The sequence below is a fragment of the Aphis gossypii genome, chromosome 3 (genome assembly GCF_020184175.1).
Source record: "Aphis gossypii isolate Hap1 chromosome 3, ASM2018417v2, whole genome shotgun sequence".
In the NCBI taxonomy this organism is placed as follows: domain Eukaryota; kingdom Metazoa; phylum Arthropoda; class Insecta; order Hemiptera; family Aphididae; genus Aphis; species Aphis gossypii.
Window position 1 is genome coordinate 33,835,867 of NC_065532.1, and position 22,112 is coordinate 33,857,978.

The window sequence follows — 22,112 nt, forward strand, 5'->3', positions numbered from 1 at the left end:
CATATTCAATGTAAAATTTTAAATAAAATACGAGTATACAGTGAATACGATAATATCTTATAGAATTTTTTGAATAAAAAAAAAAAATACCTAATATTATATTATTATAAATTCGATTTGAGTAATAGCTTTTGAAAAATTAATCGGTATAACACTTAAGTAAACGTTTTTTTGCACAAATACGATTACGATATCGTTTCATCTAAAGTATCTATACACACGTTGTCGATGTATTCATGACTTGTATTCGAAAGTTATTTTTACACAGAATAATGCAAACGGTTTGTAATTATATGATAATATAATATATAGGTAAATAGCCATCTTCCACTACTTCCTTTTATATCTGAAATCCGAAAATCGTTCGAAATGAGTTGAAACAAATAATAATGTTGTGATTTGGGTTCGCTGTTGATTACAACTGACCCGGTTCTACACTGGCAGCGGCGCCATCGAGTCCTTCAATCATCGGCCGCCGCATGAATAATAATTATTGGTGCAGGTTACGTGATACGTTCGCCACCGCACACGCACCCCTCGGGGGTAGGTATTGCGGGCACAACCCTTCTGCGTGTACACTACGGCTCGTCACGATTTATGCCCTTGTTTTTGGCGACCTCTACTACCTCACATGTCGCCGACGTTGCAACCGTAGTATATCGATTCTGACCAGTCGGCTGATCAATTATTTAAGACTGGTGAAATGAAAAATAAAAAAAAAAAATTAAATAAAAAACCATTTCTTCTTCGTTTTTTTTTTCTGTTATTTTTATACCTACGTATATTATTGTGTTTCTCCTGTCATTCACTCCCACTGCCTTCGCCCGGTACCATACCCGTAATTCAGTTCGGTACAACATGGTTTCCTGTATGATATTAGCGTGGTCAAAAATAGTTAAATAACTATCAAAATTGATGGGTCATCATTTTTTCGAGGGTGGAAAGCGAAGGACTTAATATTGCCTCTAGACAATAATAATGATATAGAAGGCTAATTTTTTCCCATATCCCTCTACTAATAATACGCGTATATAACTCTCCGTGCTACTTTTAACTCGTCCTCATTTCTTGCCATTTAATTTCCTGAATTTGATTATTGCTTCGTGTCTATCTACACCTGCATTTCGATTTTTGGAAAAATTTTCAATTATTTTCGACAGTTGTGATTGTTTGTTCATATATAAAGGGGAATTTTTCATATTTTTCATTAAATAATCATTAAACTTAATCAATTTTTTATTAATTTTGGAACTTAATTAGTTGAAAACTTCGAGTCTCTGCCATTTGACGTTTGATCAAACTATACTTTTTTTTTATATCTGATTTCATTATTTTATTGATGATGTTCCAACAATATTCTAGCCAGAAATAAATTAGATCAGCATAGCATGATGTAATATATATTATATAAAATGGAATCTGTGTGTGTGTGCAAGCACAAATCTATTGAACTTTTTGTTTGAAATTTGGGACATACTATATGTATTATATATTTGATGATAGTCACCTCGAAATCAATTTAAATTTTGCATCTTAAATTCACATGGATTTGTCTAATCACAAAAAAACATCAATTATATAATATTAAATATATAAAACAGTATATTTTACTATGTTATATGGAATTTAAATTTTTTTAGGATGTTTAGTACAGTGATATTTCTTTATTAATCAATGAAAATGTATAATGTTATATTTATGAAAACTACGTTTTTGTATCTTTGCAAATTTATTATTATTATTGTTATTATTAATAGATAATCAACATTTTTCAAACACACATTTGGCGCATATTTGATATATACCTAGGTTTGTATGTTTTATAAATTACCTACCTATTTGAAAGTTAAAAATTGAAATTATCCATAAAATCTCAGTCTTGCGTTAACGCAATGTAAATGTTTTTTATTACTCTATCTTTAAAATGAATTATTCATAAGAGTTCTTAAAATGAAACTACAAATTTCATGTTGAAGATATTCATTATGTTTTTACATAATAACAACATAATACATAATAACGATTACACGATATGGGTCAGCACGTTTTTTAACAAATCAACTACAGACACTTTTAAAGTTAATTATTTTAGATATTAAATATTTATATAGTTAATTGAATTCAAGGTGTAGAGAAATCGATATAGTATGAATAGTAACCCTTGGAATCTATAGCCTATGTTATCGATACAAAATTGGCTGTATTGATATACATTATACACCCTTTCATAAATTATAGTATTAATTTGATCTGGTTCATTGTTATTTCTACTTTTACCAATAATAATTTATTTTTGTCCAGCGAATACCCCAAGATGATGCTATAGTGAATAGTCATGCTATTATAGCATGCAGTAAATTGTATTTTCTCCCAGGTTTTCCTGAATGAACATCGATTCTTGCAAGGTTTTATATGGCTATCATTTAAACGACTTCCTGAACTCCTTTGTCACTGTAATAATAATATTGCATTATTTTACATACACCCCTGTACTCATATTTTACTGATCAATTGTATATAATTGTTGGTATGGTACTCTGAGCGTTGCAATACTCTATAATATAATAATATGAACACTATTTTTAATATATTTTATTATAACTTTACGTAGTGACACGACATGACTAAAGCAACGAGGGTCCACGAACCCAGGGAGGAATAGATGGTTAAGATGATTAAAGCCAATAACAAAAACAATAGGTGTTCGATTGAAAAGGGAAATGATCATTAAATCGCGACGGTGTCACTTAAAGAACAGATCGATCGGTTGGTGACAATATGGTCGGATGTCAATCTACGGATGCGCGTGGTGTGGGTCGTGGTAGAAACAGTCTCACGATCAGTAGGTAATTGGGTATTTCCCATAATACCAAACATATATTGTACAGTGGAATGGAATTCAATTAAAAAACGAAAGTATTCAGTCATAATAATAAACAATTAAAAAAAATTCTTATGTTGTACTTGAATTAGTTGAATTGACTTTTATTTGGTATACCACGGCGTTATAAGTTAATGATAAAACACTATTGTAGATTACAACAATATTTTAAACACTATTTTGAAAAATGAAATGTATCTTATTTTTTTAAACAATATAAATCATTTTAGACGTATTATATTTACGTGATATTTATACTCAACCAAGTATGATGGATTAGTTGAACAAAATATATTTAATTGCTACAATGATGATCAAAAAGTTTTAAAGAATATCACTGTTACAAAATATAAAAGTTATAAATGAAAAATGTCTATAGGCATCTAAGACCTAGCCCCTTCGTAATATTTAACCCGTATTCAATTTAATAGTTGTTTAATTTGTTAAATTGTTTTAAATTCTTCATTAGTATTTGTATGACAAAAACGTATGTCTAAGAAGTGTTAAAAAAACTATCATTAATTTTCAAAAATTATAAAAAACCTATAAGCTTACAAGACTTTAAAAATTTATCATCCTACAAATTGAATAAATAACAATAGAATTATTTTTGACAAAAAAATAATGATTATTACATCAAACACTTTAATTAGAAACATTATGAAATATCACGAGGATTTCCTGCATTATCAAGTGATTACGAAAATTTAACTGATATTAAATCACTGAAAATAATTTGAAAACTGAATATTAATTCAAAAGCACAAAACTAACTTGTTAAGAAATAATCAGAAACCTAAGTATACAAGACACCTTTAAAAAAAATAAATAAAAAACACTTCCAATATCGTGGCTATTGTAATTGACCATTCACGGTGTAATCTATCAATCCTTGTAAAAAACGTACTCAACTTTGACATGTTATACAAATTAATTATAGTAGTATAATAATATACCAACTAGGTATTCTAATATTATCACATAATTTATACTATATTACCCAGAAAATATAATCGTTGGTTTACCATTTATATTCTTCTTTACGAGTTTTTTTATACAATTTATAAGAATGTATTGTAATCCAAAAAAAAAAAAAAAATGAAAACGAGAATTTTTCCTTCTTATAATAAGATAACAATAAGTCACGTCAAAATAAATTAAAAACATAGTGTAATATTCAAAATTCACCGGAAATTATAGTTTATTTTTTTTTTTGCTGAAAAAGTAAATCAAACGTTGCTTCAGATTCCAAGGATCTAAAAACATATTGTATAGAAGCTATACAAAAGGATACGTTATAATAGCAATTAATTAAATAGTACTATAAGAAATAAAAATCAATGATTGAGGTTTATACAATTTAAAGTATGTAATGATGGGTATTTAAAAAGGTTTTATTTGTATAATCGAATTAAATATCTTATCTCTTGTTGTTTTTTTGTAGCTTATTAAAAATAATAAATCAGGTAACAATGAGTTCAACTAAAAACTTTAACATATTACAGATAAAAGGGATTTTTATTTACAAATAAATATTATTTTATAATGCTATTAAACCTGTTTACAAATAATAACTTATTTGAAATATTTGAGGAAATAAAATATTGCTAAATTTATAATTTTATCATACATAGTATAAAAAAATAAATATATTATTATATGTAAAATGATTAAATATAGATATTATTAGTTCTACGATCTGAACAAGTTATCATTTTTTTTTCCAAAATGTTATCATAGTTTGTACAATTTAATATGTTTTATTGCTATCTTATTCTAATTTATTTCAACTGTCTGATTATAAAACTTTGTTATTAATACCTAATGAGATTTTGTGTATAAAATAAAGAACACTGTTGTTTTTATTTATGGTTTACATTTTTGGCAACCAATCAATATAATATCTGTTTCACCTCTATATTAAAAAAAAAAAGATTTATTAATACATATATTGTAGGTAGGCTATACTTTATGATTTTATGTTGGCAAAAAAATTAAAGTTGAAATGTTTTAGGAAAATTATTTTTTATTTAAACGAAAGAATATAAATTTAAAAATTACAGTTTTTGTATTGATTAAAAATAAAAATGAATTTAACTTTAAAGATTTACAATTTGTTTTAGTTAGTGTATATTTTAATATGCATTTAAAAATTTAATGTAAAACGAATCCTTATGTTCCAAGTACTTTTATAATTAAAAATAATAATTAAATTTAAAAAAGCTTACGTCCATCAAGATTTTACTTTTTTGATATATTCAAGATTTTATAAGACAATCGATGTTTAAGTTATTTATTTGTATTTATGCTGTTTTCATAATTTTATTATTTTAAAGCTTATTGAAAAAATTACATTTTTAAATTACAATCAATGTTGTATAACCAATACATAAACGTGTTCTTGAAACTTTTTAATTGAATTTTACTGTTCTAAAGTTTGTTTTTATAAACGAATTATCCAATCATTATAAATGTAATATAGCATTGCGTTGATTAATAGAAATGACGGAGCGTGATTTTTTCCCTAGATTTTACTGTGGAACATATTGAAGGAATGTTGTAAACATTTTTTTGATAAAAATACCCCACATCATCATAAAACCATTTAAATTTATTTTTAATTTCTGTTCAAAATCTATAAGGTATATAATTTAACGATGGTATTTGTGTTACTATCGCATATTATTTTTATTCAATTAGTTTTTAGATATTGTGTACTATAGTTGACCCGTTCGACATTGTCCTGTCTTAACTATGAATATTGAATTCTAATCGATATAATTAAAAAAATATGATATTATTCTAATAATACAGAGTACTAAGAAATGATAAATTAACTATTAGGTTACCCTGGAAACCCACGGGCAGCCCTGCCGTAAAATATGTATATAAATATACAATTTACATGTTCGTTTTAATTAATTACATATTTTCCGCTCAACTTTCTTAATTTTTTTTTTTCCATAAGAGCCTTCTCCTGACAATAAACAATACAACAAAAAAAAAAATTAGCGAAATCGGTTAAGCCATTTACGCGTGATAACATGGCCAAAGAAAATAGGGATTAATTTTTATATATCCCTACATATAAAACAAAATAAATGTTATTTGAATATGTAGATTGTTTTTATGTAAAAATGTTCTACATTATTTGTGAAATGCTATAATATTACATCGATAATCTAACCATATTTCATATTTATTGGACTATTTAAATATATTATTTTTAGTTTATAATTAAATATTTTTCCATAAAAATGAAAATGAATAATGTAGACATAATATTATATTTATACAGAAACTGGATTTTAGAAACTCGAATACTCGTTGCTATAACCTATAGGCTAAAGATAGTACTGTATTATGAAGAATATAAATGTACAGGATGATAAATTATCGTTCTCAAAAAAAAAAAAAAAAACCATCCTGAGTGGTATAGTTCATTATTATGTTACTACCTATATAATAGGAAGTTTTTCAAGTTTTAAGTTTTTCATAAAAATAATTAATGATCATAAATTTAGGTATTTAGCAATGAATCTAATACATAAACAGATACTATTATATTATAGTATACATTATTGTTTTTTCAAGTTGCTGATTAAAATTTAAAAAATATTTTTTTTTTTAAATAATAACATGTAGTTAAAAATTCTATAAAAATATAGTCATGTACATTTAATGTAATTTATACAATGATAATATTTTAAATTAGAATAAATCGATCTCAATGTCGATATAATTATAGGTACTATATTTTTGAGAAATGTTCCAATACCTCGAAAATTATGGCTAAAAGAAAAAAATAACCTATAGTACTCGTATGTATTAATTATAGATAAAAGCTATAGCAAAAGATTTAAAGTTTTTTGAAACTTTTAGTTATTTCTTTTGCTGTGAAAAAATCTAAATAAAAAAAATGTATGTATTTTAGAATCTATCGTTCCATTTCTGTAAATTTTTGTAATTTTCATTAAATTCTTTAATTTAGTTGTAGGATTTAATCATTTTCGCCGATAATATAGCCATGATTTCATCTAAATCCGATATAATAGCTACTACAAACAACCTCTAAGACTACCAAACTTGTCTATAAAAACGGTTCAATTTATGAAACATTAAAACCAACAAAAGTAAATCCACCAATACCACTTTTAATCTCAAACCTTAAAATATTCTTTCTGTTCACCTAAATGACCAAATAATAATCTTCAAGGGTAATGCTGTTAAATACATAGGTCTCATTGTTGGCAGAAGATTAACCAGGCAAACCACATTTAATCAAAAAGAACATTGTTTGACTTTAGGGCTCAGACTCCACAAACTAATCCTACTTCTTCGATCCAAAATCTCTCTTAAGAACATAACACTAATTTACAAACAAATATTACATCCTATAACGGTGTTAGTTGTTGAAATATGTATTATCCAATAGACCTTTAATTGAAGGATACTTGCTAGTTTTGGATTAAAAACAATGTTTTTAATTATACCATCTTCTTTGTGCTTACAAAAGTCGTGACTGGTTCACCGATTATCATTTGATAATATTTATGTATTTAAGATTACGATTTACCCATTTATAAATAAATTCATTACTGGACAAGCGGACGGTAGACGATAACAGGTTACTATTTGGTAGTAAAGTAAACTAGGTTCAAGTAAATAAGGAGTATAAGTTTATCTTTATTGTGAACAAATAAACTAGATAATGATTAATTAATGGCATATTCAAATTTAAAATTTATTAAATATTTTATAAATTATGAAACTCATTAAATTGTGGATTAATAGTATAGTTTTTCACTTTCTGCTTTTTAAGTAATGGTAGTAATGTTTTTACAATGTATAAAATTATATTTTTCGATAATAGACAGAAAAATGACAGTGAATTTAGCTTCAGAAAATTGTGTTTATGTTATGAACTACTTTTGGGTGAATCTAGATGGAGGGTGAGGTAATAAAAAATCAAGTTTCAAAGAGTCAAAATCAAAACAAGTGTACTACAGAATGCTGATCGTTCATATTATGATACCAATAAAAAAAAACATTTAAAATTTGACACTGCATATTTGTGTCCAATATACAAAACGGCTGAGAGAAAAGGCACATTATCTACTAAGGGGCATCCAAATAAATTTGTTATTGCCTTATAAGTACCACTAATTATAACAAACAGTATATTGGATAAAGAGAAAAGTTGCTTTATTATGTCAACTATCAGTTATTACAATAAATCTGTCAATACCTATAAATTATTTTTGTGATAATTACTTCTTAGATTTAGAGTAAAGCAATGAATGTATTGAATTTTAAATGATATACGTTTGGTTTTTTTTTTTTGTTTGAGTACACTTTTTTCAGTAAAAAAATGCTTAGATTTTCAATTTAGTAGGTGATTTTGAGTAGCAAGTTGGATTTAGTTAGTACTTTTTTTTTTGAAGGTGACGGGAGTTGGAACAATATGAACATTTGTTAAAACGTTAGTATTATAAATTGCATATTACTGCTTAACCAATAAACGTCCCAAAATTGTTGCTTTAAAACTGTTTTTTTTTTTTCAAATACTTTTATGAAACTATTTAATTCAATTTCCTAACAATTGGTTTACAGTATATATTTTATCCTAATACTGAATGGCAGTCAATGTAATTATGATTACTGTTGCAAGTAAAGAAAGCACAAAAATGCGTTCTTGTTTAGTAGTCAATGGTGCTCCAAAGAGTATTGAAAATAAATATGATACACCCATTGCTAGTAGGTATAGAAGAATTTAAAAACTGAAATATCCAGAATATAGGATTGGATTTTTGCTTAATTTGATTTGTTATTCTATTGACTAGATAAGAACGGCAAGCGACTGATTAGTACTACCGTTAGTAGTCATATTTGTTAGTAGCCCGGATGAGTGACTACTGACTTATATTAAGTATAGCATTTAGAATGATTTGTGGTATAGAACTGGACTAGCCAGGTTTCGCGTTATATAGGTTGAAGCTTTAAATTCTGATACGAGAAAGTATCTCCTTAGCTCTAAAGTATTTTAAGAAGATAAATCAAAAAATGATTTTCTATTGCTATACGACATGAAGAACGAAAAGGAATTTTAAACATATTTTACGTATTTCGTGATAAGAGTATAATACACATCATCCATTCTATTGATTTATTTAGTCTTTGAAATAATTTCATACAATTTTTATGAATTCAAATTTATTTATTTTATCTAGTAATTCAATAAGTAATATGTATGTACATTATACAATAAAAATGTAATAAAACGTAAAATATATAAATTTTACTTACCTCTGTAGATAGCTTATATAATATTATTATATTTTAAAAGTATTACTTGCAATCTTATTAACGAAAACGACGATGACGTTTTGTTGTTATTTAAATTTATTTTCGATTGAATACGCTATAATATGCAATATGCATACAGTAGTCACGTGTGCTTTTGCATACGGCGTAGTTGAATTGAGTACCCCGGGCTCAATTACAAATATTTCAAAAGTAATAATGACATAACTATTTCGAAATCGGATGCTAAGAGTGGTTCAATTAATGATATAAATGAAAATATGTCTAACACACATGGAAAACCTAGTGATATTGACAATGAAGGGGATGAAATGCTCCAATACTACTAATGCCAGCATTGACGATAAGTATGGAAATGCATTATTATTAAAGTGTTATTAAAAATATAAAATTTTCTATAGTTCACTGAATAATATTTATAATATAAAAATATGGTATAGTATAATATTAACTATTTTAAAATATATAATCTAAAAGATTAAATAAATATATTTTTAGACAGTATCAGGCATGGTATTACTTAAGTAGTCAGGTCGGTAGGTACTTATATTTTGATTTGTAAAAAATTGAGCATTAAAAAATAAATATTCTGTACATGATGGATAAGCTCTTATTCTAGGTAAGCCACTTTAGTGAATAATACGTAGAATAATCCGATGTCCCATTTTTTTTTTTTTTTTTGGTAAGTCATCTTATGCCGTTGTAAAAACGATTCTTTGCTTTTTACAGTTTTTACTAACTATGAAAATTAAACCAATAGTAAAATTAATAATTAATATACTGAAAGTATGTAAAAATAGATTTGATCCTATATTTGATGAATAAATTAAGAACACGATTTTAATGACGCGTTAATTATTTATCAAATAATTAATTTTAAAAACAGAAAATAGATTTAAAAAAAAACTTAAGTACCTAATATTAAGAGGTTATTGCAACTATATTTAAGGTGTATAAACTGATATTCTCAAATTATATAAACTATTATGCTCAAATAATTTGTCATTAGAGTTTAGATTTTAAATTGCAATATCAAATTTTAAACAATTGAATACTTAAATTTTCACTATTTATTTTAAAAAATATAATTTTTTTTTGAAAGTGATTCATATAGTATATTATATAATATTGTAATTAGTCATTATTTGAATTAGATTATCTAATTAAAGAAATAGATTTCAATATTCAGAAAATAAACTTTTGTCCTACCACACCTATAACTATTAAATTTCATTATACCATAATTCAAATCCAATTATTGTAGATTTTGTGTGCTATTAATGTGATGTTTAACTCTGTTAGCTAAATATGATTGATAAATTATTTCCTTTTCTAGGCTTTTCTACCTTTTTTTTTATCTAACTTTTAAATTTATTTTGTTTTAAAGTAATTTTTATTACCAGATAATATAGATAATATATAATATAATATATTATAGATAACATACACATCATTTTTGCTCTAACATTAGTGGCTATTTTATAACTAGCTGGTAGTTAAAATAATAATGTACAGGTACGTACTAGGTATAGTATACAAATATGATTATCCCGAGTCAATTTAATCTGGTACGTATAGAATGTATGGAATGAGATTCCAACAAGCATTTCAGATTTATTGAGATAACTTAGAACTTAATACGAGTGTAATTTAATATAATAGAAACCCAGTTCGCTAGTTTAGTAAGACTTATTCAAAGAGTTCCTATGTAGGGATTTGTTTTTCTATAAAAAACAACAAGTAATAGGTATTATTATTAAAACGAAATCAATAAATGATTAATATTTCGTTAAAGATAAAATAACTGATACATGCTATTGATCGTTTTTAATTTAAAAAAATGTTGAATTACGTTTTTTTACATTTTCAATTCTGAAACATAAACAGTTTTTTTATATTTGATACCTACTATTTTTTTTTTAATTATATAATTCAGTACAATAATATTAAGATAGATTAGTGATAACAAAATGACCTTAAAAGTAGACATAATTAATTATACAATTAATTTAAATTGGTTGGGCTAAAAATACGTAACAATTCGTGACTTATAAATTTCAAGTTTCTATTTATTCATTTATTTTTTAGATCAACGATTGCGTACGACTATCGTAATTCGATATGATTTTTCTTTTAATCGGTTAATATTCATATAAGTTTATAAATATAATGTATAGTATGAGTTTTTGTTTGGTAGTTATTGATTTATATGTTTCAATTTTATCGAAAACCATTTTGGCATCAATAATACATTAGTGAAAATAATCATCAAATTTAAAATATAAATCATATTTGAATAAAACAATGAGTACTGGTTATAAAGGCATTATTAATGACAACCAAATGTTTTTTTAAGCAGAATATATAATTGCGAATCGTTAACATATCAAATAAGTGCTACTTAAAAAACAAGATTTTACACGTTGACACTTAAAAATTCAAAAATTATGCAGTAAAAACTAAAAAGAATTCAATGTATAAACAGTCGTTTTATTATGCGACAACTGTTTTGATCGATTGTACTGAACGAGGAAATTGTATAATTTTGGCACAACCAACTCAAAACGTATTATATTCTTGGGTAAAACATCAAATAGTAATCACGCCAGTGAAAACAAATGTCATAAATTCATATAATCGACCCGAATATTTTATCCGTTTTGAAAATAATGTGTTTTTAAGTGGCACAAAACAAATTGAACTTTTGTTATTGCCAATAATAGAGGTGATTTACGAAAAAATAAAAATAATAATTTTATTCCACACAAGTTTTACGTTTAAATGTATTATATAAGTTCGTAGTTTTTTTTTTATTATTATACGACTGTATTCTGCAAATAAACATCGACCGCGAGAATGTGATAGTTTAATCATATCAATAACTTTATAACTCTACACCGTGCGTGATATACACAGATATTAAGATAAAAATTTAAAAATGATAAAACATACGTATACTTAACATTATACACATTTTATTTAACCGTTCGACTTGTGAAGTTGTGAATAATAGGTACACATGAGTACATGACAATCGATCGGAGAAAATATTAATTTTTTTTCGTTTTTATTAGAAATATATAATTTATATAGTTTATGTGTAAGAGTAATAATATTTTATGAAATGTTGAATAAGAAGCCGCCCATTGAAGAAATTTAGCTTGTATAAATTATATTTTTTAAATATATTTTTTTTATACTAATTCTTTTTTTTCTACAAATAATATGTTGTAAAGTTAGAAAAATTGTATTTATATATTTTGTCTATATTTAAGTTGGTGATTGCAGAAAGTCATTACACCACATCCTTTTTATCTTGCACCTAGAATTTCCTAGGAATGTTAGAGTAAAAAGGTCTGTGGTAAAAGGGCTTTGATGAGATCAAAGTCACTTGTGAAACCGCGAGTAAAAGAATTGCACTTCTTCATTAATAGTTTTCATATAAGAAGATTTGAAACATGGTGTGCATTGGAAAGTCTTCGAAGATCTAAGTTTTGTAACGTTTGGATTATATTTGTGTTAGATTATCCAAAACTGTACATCATAAGTCTACATATTATGTTTAAGAAGAGTTTTGTAAATTAGCAGTTTGACTTTTAGATTGATATAACTATTTTTGGGATATGAGACGAAAAATACTTAAAATTTAAAAAATAATTTTTGAGGATAGAAGTTATTTTGCTGTCAATTTTAAACTCAGTGGTTTTGGAGCATTACTTATTTAGTTAATTATAGCTTATTAGTTACGATCAGAGACAATTAAGTCAGTGACGAAATACAAAAGTCAGATCGTCACCGAACTGATTTTACTGTTTAAAAAAAAACATTACCAGATTTTTTTTAGAAATTTATTTAGTTGACTTAATTGAATTAAGTTGCTGAAATTGGCCAATTACACACACACACACTCACACACACATACACACATTTTTTTTTCAATGTCCTTCATTGACATCGGTTTTTATTTATAATAGAACAACATATTATTGTGAAGCACGATTATTTTATTAGAATTTCTCGCATAGACGAATAATATTATTGGATCTACTGGTCGTGTCAGGCCTAACCGACAGTACGGAACGCGTTGTGGTCGTTCGCAAGTCAGCATGCGCGTATCGACGACTCAAACGGTCTCGTAATACCGTTCGGAGACTTCTGGAGAAAACAAAAAAAATAAAAATAAAAACTAAAAAATACTATTCACACTCACGAATAATATTTGATTATAATATTTTACATTGTTTGTGGATTTCGTCGTCCAGCGATTTCGACGACCGTACGCGCCGACCGCGTTCGACGCGTCTGCAGGTGATTCATGCCATGTCGGTGGTCGGCGTTATAGGCGCGCGCGCGAGCGTTTTCCGTCTCAGTCACTATGTCTCTCTCTCTCTCTCTCTCTCTCCCTTTCGCCCACTCGCACGCTGTTTCTCTGTACTGTCGTCCGCCGACGACGCCACCGCCGCCGCCGCCGAAACCCGCGTGTCGGCCACCGAACGTTGCCGTCAGTAGTTCGGGTGTTGGCGTCGTCACGCCGCGTCGGTTTCGCGGGAAAAAAATATCGCAAGCACACGCGGACCACCCGCCCCGTACGAGGAGGACGACGAAAAACCGAAAATTCTAAACGCGCGCTACGGAAACCGACAGACACGAGCGCGGGCAGACCACGACGCGATCCCGTCACCGCTCCAACCCGTCCGGGGCTTAATATTTTTTATTTATTTATTATTTTTTTTTTTTTACTCCAGTTCGATTTAAGATTTATTTCGTTTTTTTTTCTCTCACCGTTCCACGTGTCACCCGAGTCTGGCGCCAAGCCGCCGACGACTATACGGGATAACAACTACGTCGCGTCGTATTAATCCACCGTGAAGACGCACGACGACACGATAAGAGGTGAGTAAAGCCGCGATTGCGGGTGCGAATTATAAATACTATCGATACACTGTAAATATTGGTCTCGTTATAACACGCGTGTTACGCTGTACGGCGGACGTTGCCCCTTCGCGAAACCGTTATCAAATCCTGTTGATTCAACAGGTGTGTCGAATTTTCCGACTTCCCTTATCGTATACGCTCGTACGGGTCTTGTAAATATTATTCGAAATATTATTTTAATCGACCGAATTCGATTTCTCTTCACCATCGGCCTCCTTCCCCCCCCTCTTCTGCCAACACAAAAGTTTCGTACCTTCGTATATCGTCGTTATTGGCTTACATGCTGCGGTTTCGTCGAAAGTGTCGAACCCGAAACCGACCACAGTCCAATATAAATCCTTTTGTCCGCTATAACTACGATGTAGGGTCTTTTGTGTGGTACGCGATTCTTTTATACACGACTTCTCCATAACAATTAAAAGCGGCTCTGGATATTATTGTCGTTCGGTGTTTGTTGAATGCTGACGGAGGGTGTTTCTACAATAATCGTACGTTTATAACAAGTGTACCATATCGCAGAAAATGTATCAAAATATATCAATTGTAAAGTATTGAAACCTTATCGGCTATTCTTTTATTTCAATTTCTGTTCACATAATTACATATTCTATAGTAATCGTAAATGTTGTTTGTGCTACATCTGTCAAATGAAGGCGTGTTTATCCTGTAGCACCTAAATGACGTGCGATTCAACTGACTGACGTTGTAGGAAAAACGTACCTTAAGGATAGGCATGCATTTTACAAAATTAATAAATATATAATTATGGAATTGTAGTAAGTGTACTTTTCGAGTATATATCTAAAAGCACTTGGTCTTGGTTTATGTTTCCATCTGCCAACAATGAATCGAAAGAACTGTTGTTTAAATATTAGGTATATATTAAATACTAATATACAGTCTACTAAATAGATAAAAACGTTCCAATATATATTATTAGAATATTGTTTTTAATTTACTGTGTAAATAACTCTTAATATTATACTATAACATAAATTATGATATAGACTTAAGAGATTTAGGTACATAACTAAATACGGTATATTCCTAGTCCAGTATCACCTTAATTATCGCTGTAGCAAATACAATAAATATGTCTAAACTATGTTTTTTCCATATTAATCTATATAATATGTCTGCCATTAAATTCAAATTTTAATTTACAATAGACCTGTAGTGCACAGATGTACCTATATTAGTTGTACCCTTGTACATGTATAGTGTATACATATATATATATAGTTACTTGTTATTAACCATTTAAAACTTAAATTATGTATATTAGTCCGCGAAATATATAATAATATATATATTTTTAATGTAGACTAATTTTAAAGTGCATTTTTAGTATAAATAATGAAATTAATAAATGAGAAGTAAAATAAAAAAAACTACTTTCGAGTTATCACGACCGTAAACTCGTCTAAATATTTATGTCAAAAACTAAATGAAAGAATAACCCCTTGACATAATGCAATATTTATTAGATTTTGTATACAATTTCAGTTTTTGAGATATTTAAATTAAATAATAATGAAAACTCTACACTCATGCAGATCACTGATCTAGACACAATAAAAAGCAAATTTTATAATATATTTCACTAGATTAACGTTATTAATATCTAAGAATGAAATCATATTAATTTTCTTGACACTTGTGAATTAATTAAAATGTGTAAAAATGTAATAATGTACACTGTATACATTTTTATATTATTAAATTAATTTAATAGTACATGTCGATTATAGTTTTGTTTTATATTTAAAATAATCGGAAACCCCTAGATTAACGTAATACACAATATTAATGATTATTATCTTAAAAATCAAATAAATAAATGATAATTATTAAATTAAGAATATCTATATACTTTGATAGGTACACCCTAAAGACATCGTAAACATGGTATATTATCACACGATTTTGAGATTAAAAAAGTGAATATAAAATTCATTAAATCGCACTGTAGAATTGAAAATTATTAATTAATTGTACACTGCTGTAAACCTTTGTCAATGTGAATAAGTTATCTTGTATTTACAATTCTGTCTTCAAAAGACTAAGATTGATATAAAAAAAAAATGAGTTACATACATACGACATCATAATACAAGTTCATGACAAATAATATGTTATATTTAATATGATAAACGTATAAGTATATTATTATATAGAAAGATAAATATAATTTACAATGACTTTAGCTTTATGGCTTCTTCGTTATTGAATTTGATGCATAAAATAGTTTAAATAAATTATTTTTATCTTAAAATACATGTCAAAAACTTCTTAAAATGAATTATTTTTTTTTGTATTCAAATAAAAATATTAAGAGTAACATCATTTATAATAATAGTAATTTTTTCAATAATCATAATATAATCATATGCTTAATAATTTATAATCAATATAGTTAATTTTATTTTATAATAACCTCTTAGTTATTATAATTATCTATTAATTAATACCATATTAAAAAAATACATCAAATTAAAATAATTTAATTGCCGTTTTAAAAATAATAAATATTTTACATTAAATTTAAAAAGTTTAGTAGGACTTTTGATTAAGATTTTATTGTAGATGTATCTATCGAGCAGTTACTAATAATTTTTTATCATTCAAATGTATTGTGTATTTTATTTTAAAATGATTAAGTAAACTTACATAAACTGTTGTAAATTTTAATAAACTAATTTAAATTCTTAAATTGTTGGTCAATTTAAATTAATAATGATAAATAAGCTGTTCGATTGAAAATAATCAAGCTACAAATTAAAATAATTAAATTATGAAATCTTAATGAGATGCAAATCATTTAAAATTATTAGTTTTTTTTAATTATCTACATTCTTTAAAAGTTTAATTAAATCAAAATCAATTTGTTTTATATTGAACATTTTAAGAACTTAAGACATTTATAAATTGATTTCTTATATATTACTGTTAACATGGTTAAATACCTCGTAGCTTTAATTTTATTTTAAAAATATTAATATGCTAGATTGTGCATAATGCACATGCACATGCATTTGATAAGTGCGTAATATAAGTCGGTATTTAAAATATAATATCTTTAATAATCAAAATAAAGTATATACTTAATTAAAAGTAATGTAATGAAAGTATCTTTAATATGATGTACTTATTACTGTTATACTATTTTTCTTAACTATACAGATATTTAGAAAAGTGGCCAAGTATATTTAGGGACTATATATCTAGATATACCTATAGAAACTATTGAGTTTAATGTTATTTTATAGGCATTTTCAAAAAATGATAAAAATTCATTTCAACTAACAATATCCATTAATAATGTGTCATCAACAATAAAATATAATATTTTCAGATTTGCAATATTGAATTTATATAAAATTAAAGACTAATAAAAGATCCATCAAAAAAAAAAAAAAGTTGCTACAATTTATCTACTCGTTTTTGAATTTATATATTTAATTTTTTCATGATCACTTGTTTACGAAACTAGTACTTATGTGGTTTTTATTTTTTATAAAATTGTACCTACAGACTACAATGTATATAATTTTTGGAATTTCGCCAAGCTGTCAAATATTCATTCAATAATATTTCAATATTTCCAATCGGTATGTTTATTTACGGATCATTGCCAAACATCTTTGTATGTCACGAAATAACTACATATACATAGGCGCTTCGTTATACGACATTAGAGTTACACTATAGAAACTTTTCTTTATATTTTTCATACGATTTTATGGCAAACTATATATAGTGTGTTTGATCTATTCTCATCTCTTCTTTGAAATACTATCTAAACAATACATAAAGAAATAAAAAAAAAAAATAATCACATAGATGACTCAAGTGCAACTGGTGTAGTAGATATACGTAATAATTATTATTTATCATGTAAAAATGTAAAATGACAATGTTTTAAATACATAAAATAAACACTTATGAGATTCATTCTCAGTGATTTCCCTATAATTTTCACAATCAGTTATTTCATTGAAAGTTAAAACTATAAGTTTAATTTATATAAAAATTGTTTTTATCTCTAATTAATATACTAAATTTGATTACTGATTTATAAAATATTTAATTATTGTATGTATATATTTTTTAAATTGATATTTGAATAAAATTAAAGAAATATTTATATGGTTAGAGTTTAAAATGTTCACGTAATATGTGGTTTAATATAAAAATTAAAAGTTTATTTTTTATTATCTGTCAAAAAATATGAACATTGTTTAGTTGACATGAATAATGTACATATTATTATACATCCAGTAAAATAATTTTAGTTTTTGTCAGTTTTTTTTATATCACACAGTGCATTATTTCGTTTAAAATCGAGCCAAGTAATAAAATGCTTAGTTATTTATAAACCACAAAACTCTATAATACATTTAATGAAAAATATAACCTTTGTGTTTGAAAATTATAATGAATAATGCACGATTGTCTGTTGTTATTATTTGGAACTTACTAATCTTTCAAAACTTACTAAAAAATTAGAAGCAAGCTTGTACTCACTATAAGTTAAAAATTACTATAAATAAAAATATTATTAAACCATAATACTAAAAAGTTATTATGCGATAATACTAATAAACTAATATTACGTGTCAATAAGCAATTGAAATATTTTAAACTTCAGGTAACCAATATTAATAAAGAGTTTAAAAATGAGTTTATTGTAGTCTGTAACATTTATAAATACTATTATATACATTTATGTTAGGCTTACTGGCACAGTAAATTGCTATAAGTTTAAATTAGTTTTACGATAGCTACATATAGAAGACGTTTGATTTAAATAGTTAAATTAGAATGGTGTCCGAATAAATGCTTTGAATTTTTTTTAAATATTTTTTTTTTGACTCACACAAAGTTTCCAATTTAAACGACAGTCAAATATTTTATAAAAAACCTCTCAACAATACTTTAATTCAGAGTCTTAGCAAAAAAAAATAAGATAAACTATTATGACGTATAAATATTCTGTACTTAACAGTGATCATGGATATCATCTTCGAAAAATTGTTAAGTATTTTTGGAATGGTTTTATTTCAGTCCAGTGTTTTTTTTTTTTTTATTATTATTGTCGTTAAAGTAATCAACTTCCAATGCAATGAAATATTTTATGTTTTCTGTTTTAAAATTAACTGTTGATATGATTTAGATGTTGTGTACACTATACGTGTATAGCTTTCCAGACTTGTTAACATTTTTGGAATTAATGGAGAATCAGATTATTATATTATTAAAAATCATGTACAAAACCCGGACTAATCATTGTTGTAATTGAATATTATTGAACAGAATTTTCACTAGTTCAGAAATTGGTAATAATGTAACACGATATCCAAGCAAATGAGCAAACATATAGTGGTATTATTATGACTATTAAATTGCTTATGTATATTATTGAGCTCGTGACAAACACGATTTGAGGATTTTCGTCAATATTTTTAATTCAAACTTTTATAAAAAATTAATGTAGTGTTACGCTTAAATTTTTTACTAACTCATATAATGAACATTTATGAAAAACATTGTACTTGTTATATATTTAGGTATACAAATTAAAAATGTAATGCATTTTTAGATACAAAATGATTTGCAAAAATTCACAATTTTATGAAAATCTAAAAATTGAATACTCATATAAGAATTTACAAATATGTATTTATGATCCATTTTAATAACTGCATAGAAATTTAAATGAAACTTCTTGCACTTTATGCTTAGGTTATTTTTCTCAAAAGTAAAATATGAAGTAACTATAAATAGCTCATACAAATGGTATCATGCTTTTAAATACAAATTGATTCAGAAATTCAAGTTTCTATGGTTTATCTTTTTTTTTTTTAATAAAACCAAAAAACAAAATTGATTTAAAAAAAATCCAAGGAAATTCAAATTATGCAAACTATATTCATATATTTAGTAAAAACCTCATTCGAGGTTAATAATTAGTGACTTATACGGTGTCTTTGGACATAAAAAAAAACACATGTTGTAAAACCAATACTTTCATCATTCCACTTAGATTTTAAAATTGCCTGTTCAAATATTAATAATGTATATAGTCTTTAAATAGCCCCCGGGCCCTAAGGTAGACTTAAAGTTTCATTAAAACTTTAGGTATTATCCATTAAAACAGTTTGTCATAAAATAATTTATAAGGTACATACTTATTTAGTAAAATATATTTATTATGTATCTTGACGTATTAATGTATTATACATTAACTAACGACTAATAAATAAGTGACATTTTCAATAAACCGTTATAATAGTTTTATAAAAATAAAATATCCAATGGTTAATACAATTATATTTAATAATTCTGGGATTTTAAATTAAATTTCTGTTTTCGTGATAATCGTATTAAATTTGAGTCCAAATATATTAATTAAATTAGGTAGGTATACTTTGTTTATATAGACACATATTAAATATTATAGTTTAACCTGAATTTATGATTTTATTTATTGATGAGATGTTAAGTAAATAGTGAAAAAAAATGATTATAATATGCTCCTAATACCTATTTGGATATTCAGTACAATTGTGACAAAATACTAAAATTTAGCTATTATTTTAGTTACATTAAAATATTTAAGTATTCAGATAAAAAAAAAAAATACAAACAATTAAAATAGTATTCTCATAGTATTTTCACAAATACTTATTTGGCTTTTTTCTTTTTACCCTGTTAGTGTTATACTGTTATTTTCATCAATATCCTGAGTATGCTTATACTTTTGTATAAATGAATGTTATAATATTAGATTATTGTTCAGTCAATTAGGCTTTTGCATTTTTTGGATACCTAAAAATGGTTTTAATAAATTAATGTTTTATATAATATATACATGTATATTATATGAATTAATATTATCTATTTAGCAAGAAAATAGTCTATTATAACTATCGAAATAATTTAATATTTTAACAGTTATTTTGTGATAACGTGAGTCTTAGAATCATTACACCAATACTGGTTTTGACGGTGTCCTATAGTTAGAATTATATATTAATAAAATATGAGTTTATAAATAAAACTAAGCATTGAATCAAAAATATCAATTCAATAAATCAAGGCTGAATACAATCAGCTGACAATTAATAATTGTACGACAAATTAAATTATTACAATGAATGCAATTTTTAAATATTTTTATATTATTTAAAATTAAACATGCTATTTCTATGATATTTTTATGGCATTTATTTCTGAAATCACTTAAAGTAGTCAACATGTCTACTAGATACCAATAAATTAAATAATAAGGATTTATAAATGAAAAATGTAATTTGATTAACTTGATATGTTATAAGTTGTTTAAAACAAACTCTATCATAGATTATAATGTAATATAATTAATAATTAACTTAACACTTTTTTTTGTGTGAGAAAATTTCAGAAACCAGCTAAATTTATGATCAAAGTTGGTAACAAACAGAACTTTATTTCAAACCGTTTTTGAGATATATGTTGATAAATTGCTTTTAGATGTTAAAAGGACGTGGATTTTAATACATTTATATATTTAATATATTTATTTTTAACAGATAGTTCGTGTATTATACAAAAAACACAAAATGTCCAAAAACAAATTTGAGTTTTTGAGTACCATATATGAACTTTATGAGTATTGTTTTAATTTACGATTACATATTTTTCTATTTTACTATCGTTATTATTTTTTTATGATTCATAGTTTACGATCTTAAAATTAAAATTGTTATTAGTGTAAACGTGGTCAGCAATATTAAATAATTGTTTTTTATACAATTATAATTGTTATTACTCTATTTTATTTTAATTATGACTTTTTTAATATTTTTTACAATTAAGTTATTTTCTTGATGTAATTGAGTAAAAATGTATTCAACTTTGTATTACACCAAATTTAAATAATTTCGAAACTGAATAAATTAATATTTATTAATATAACATTAATAGATTG

At 25.6% G+C, this 22,112-nt stretch overlaps 1 protein-coding gene across 4 annotated transcripts in view; it reads left to right on the forward strand.

Annotated features, from left to right (window-relative positions):
* The first annotated feature begins 13,702 nt into the window (after positions 1-13,702).
* Positions 13,703-22,112, forward strand: part of LOC114121090 (small conductance calcium-activated potassium channel protein) — a 235,440-nt gene continuing 227,030 nt past the window's right edge. For all 4 annotated transcript variants that reach the window (XM_050203982.1, XM_050203984.1, XM_050203983.1 and 1 more), the window contains exon 1: positions 13,703-14,098. The gene's annotated coding sequence lies outside the window, so the exon portion shown is untranslated. The remainder of the gene's footprint in view (positions 14,099-22,112) is intronic.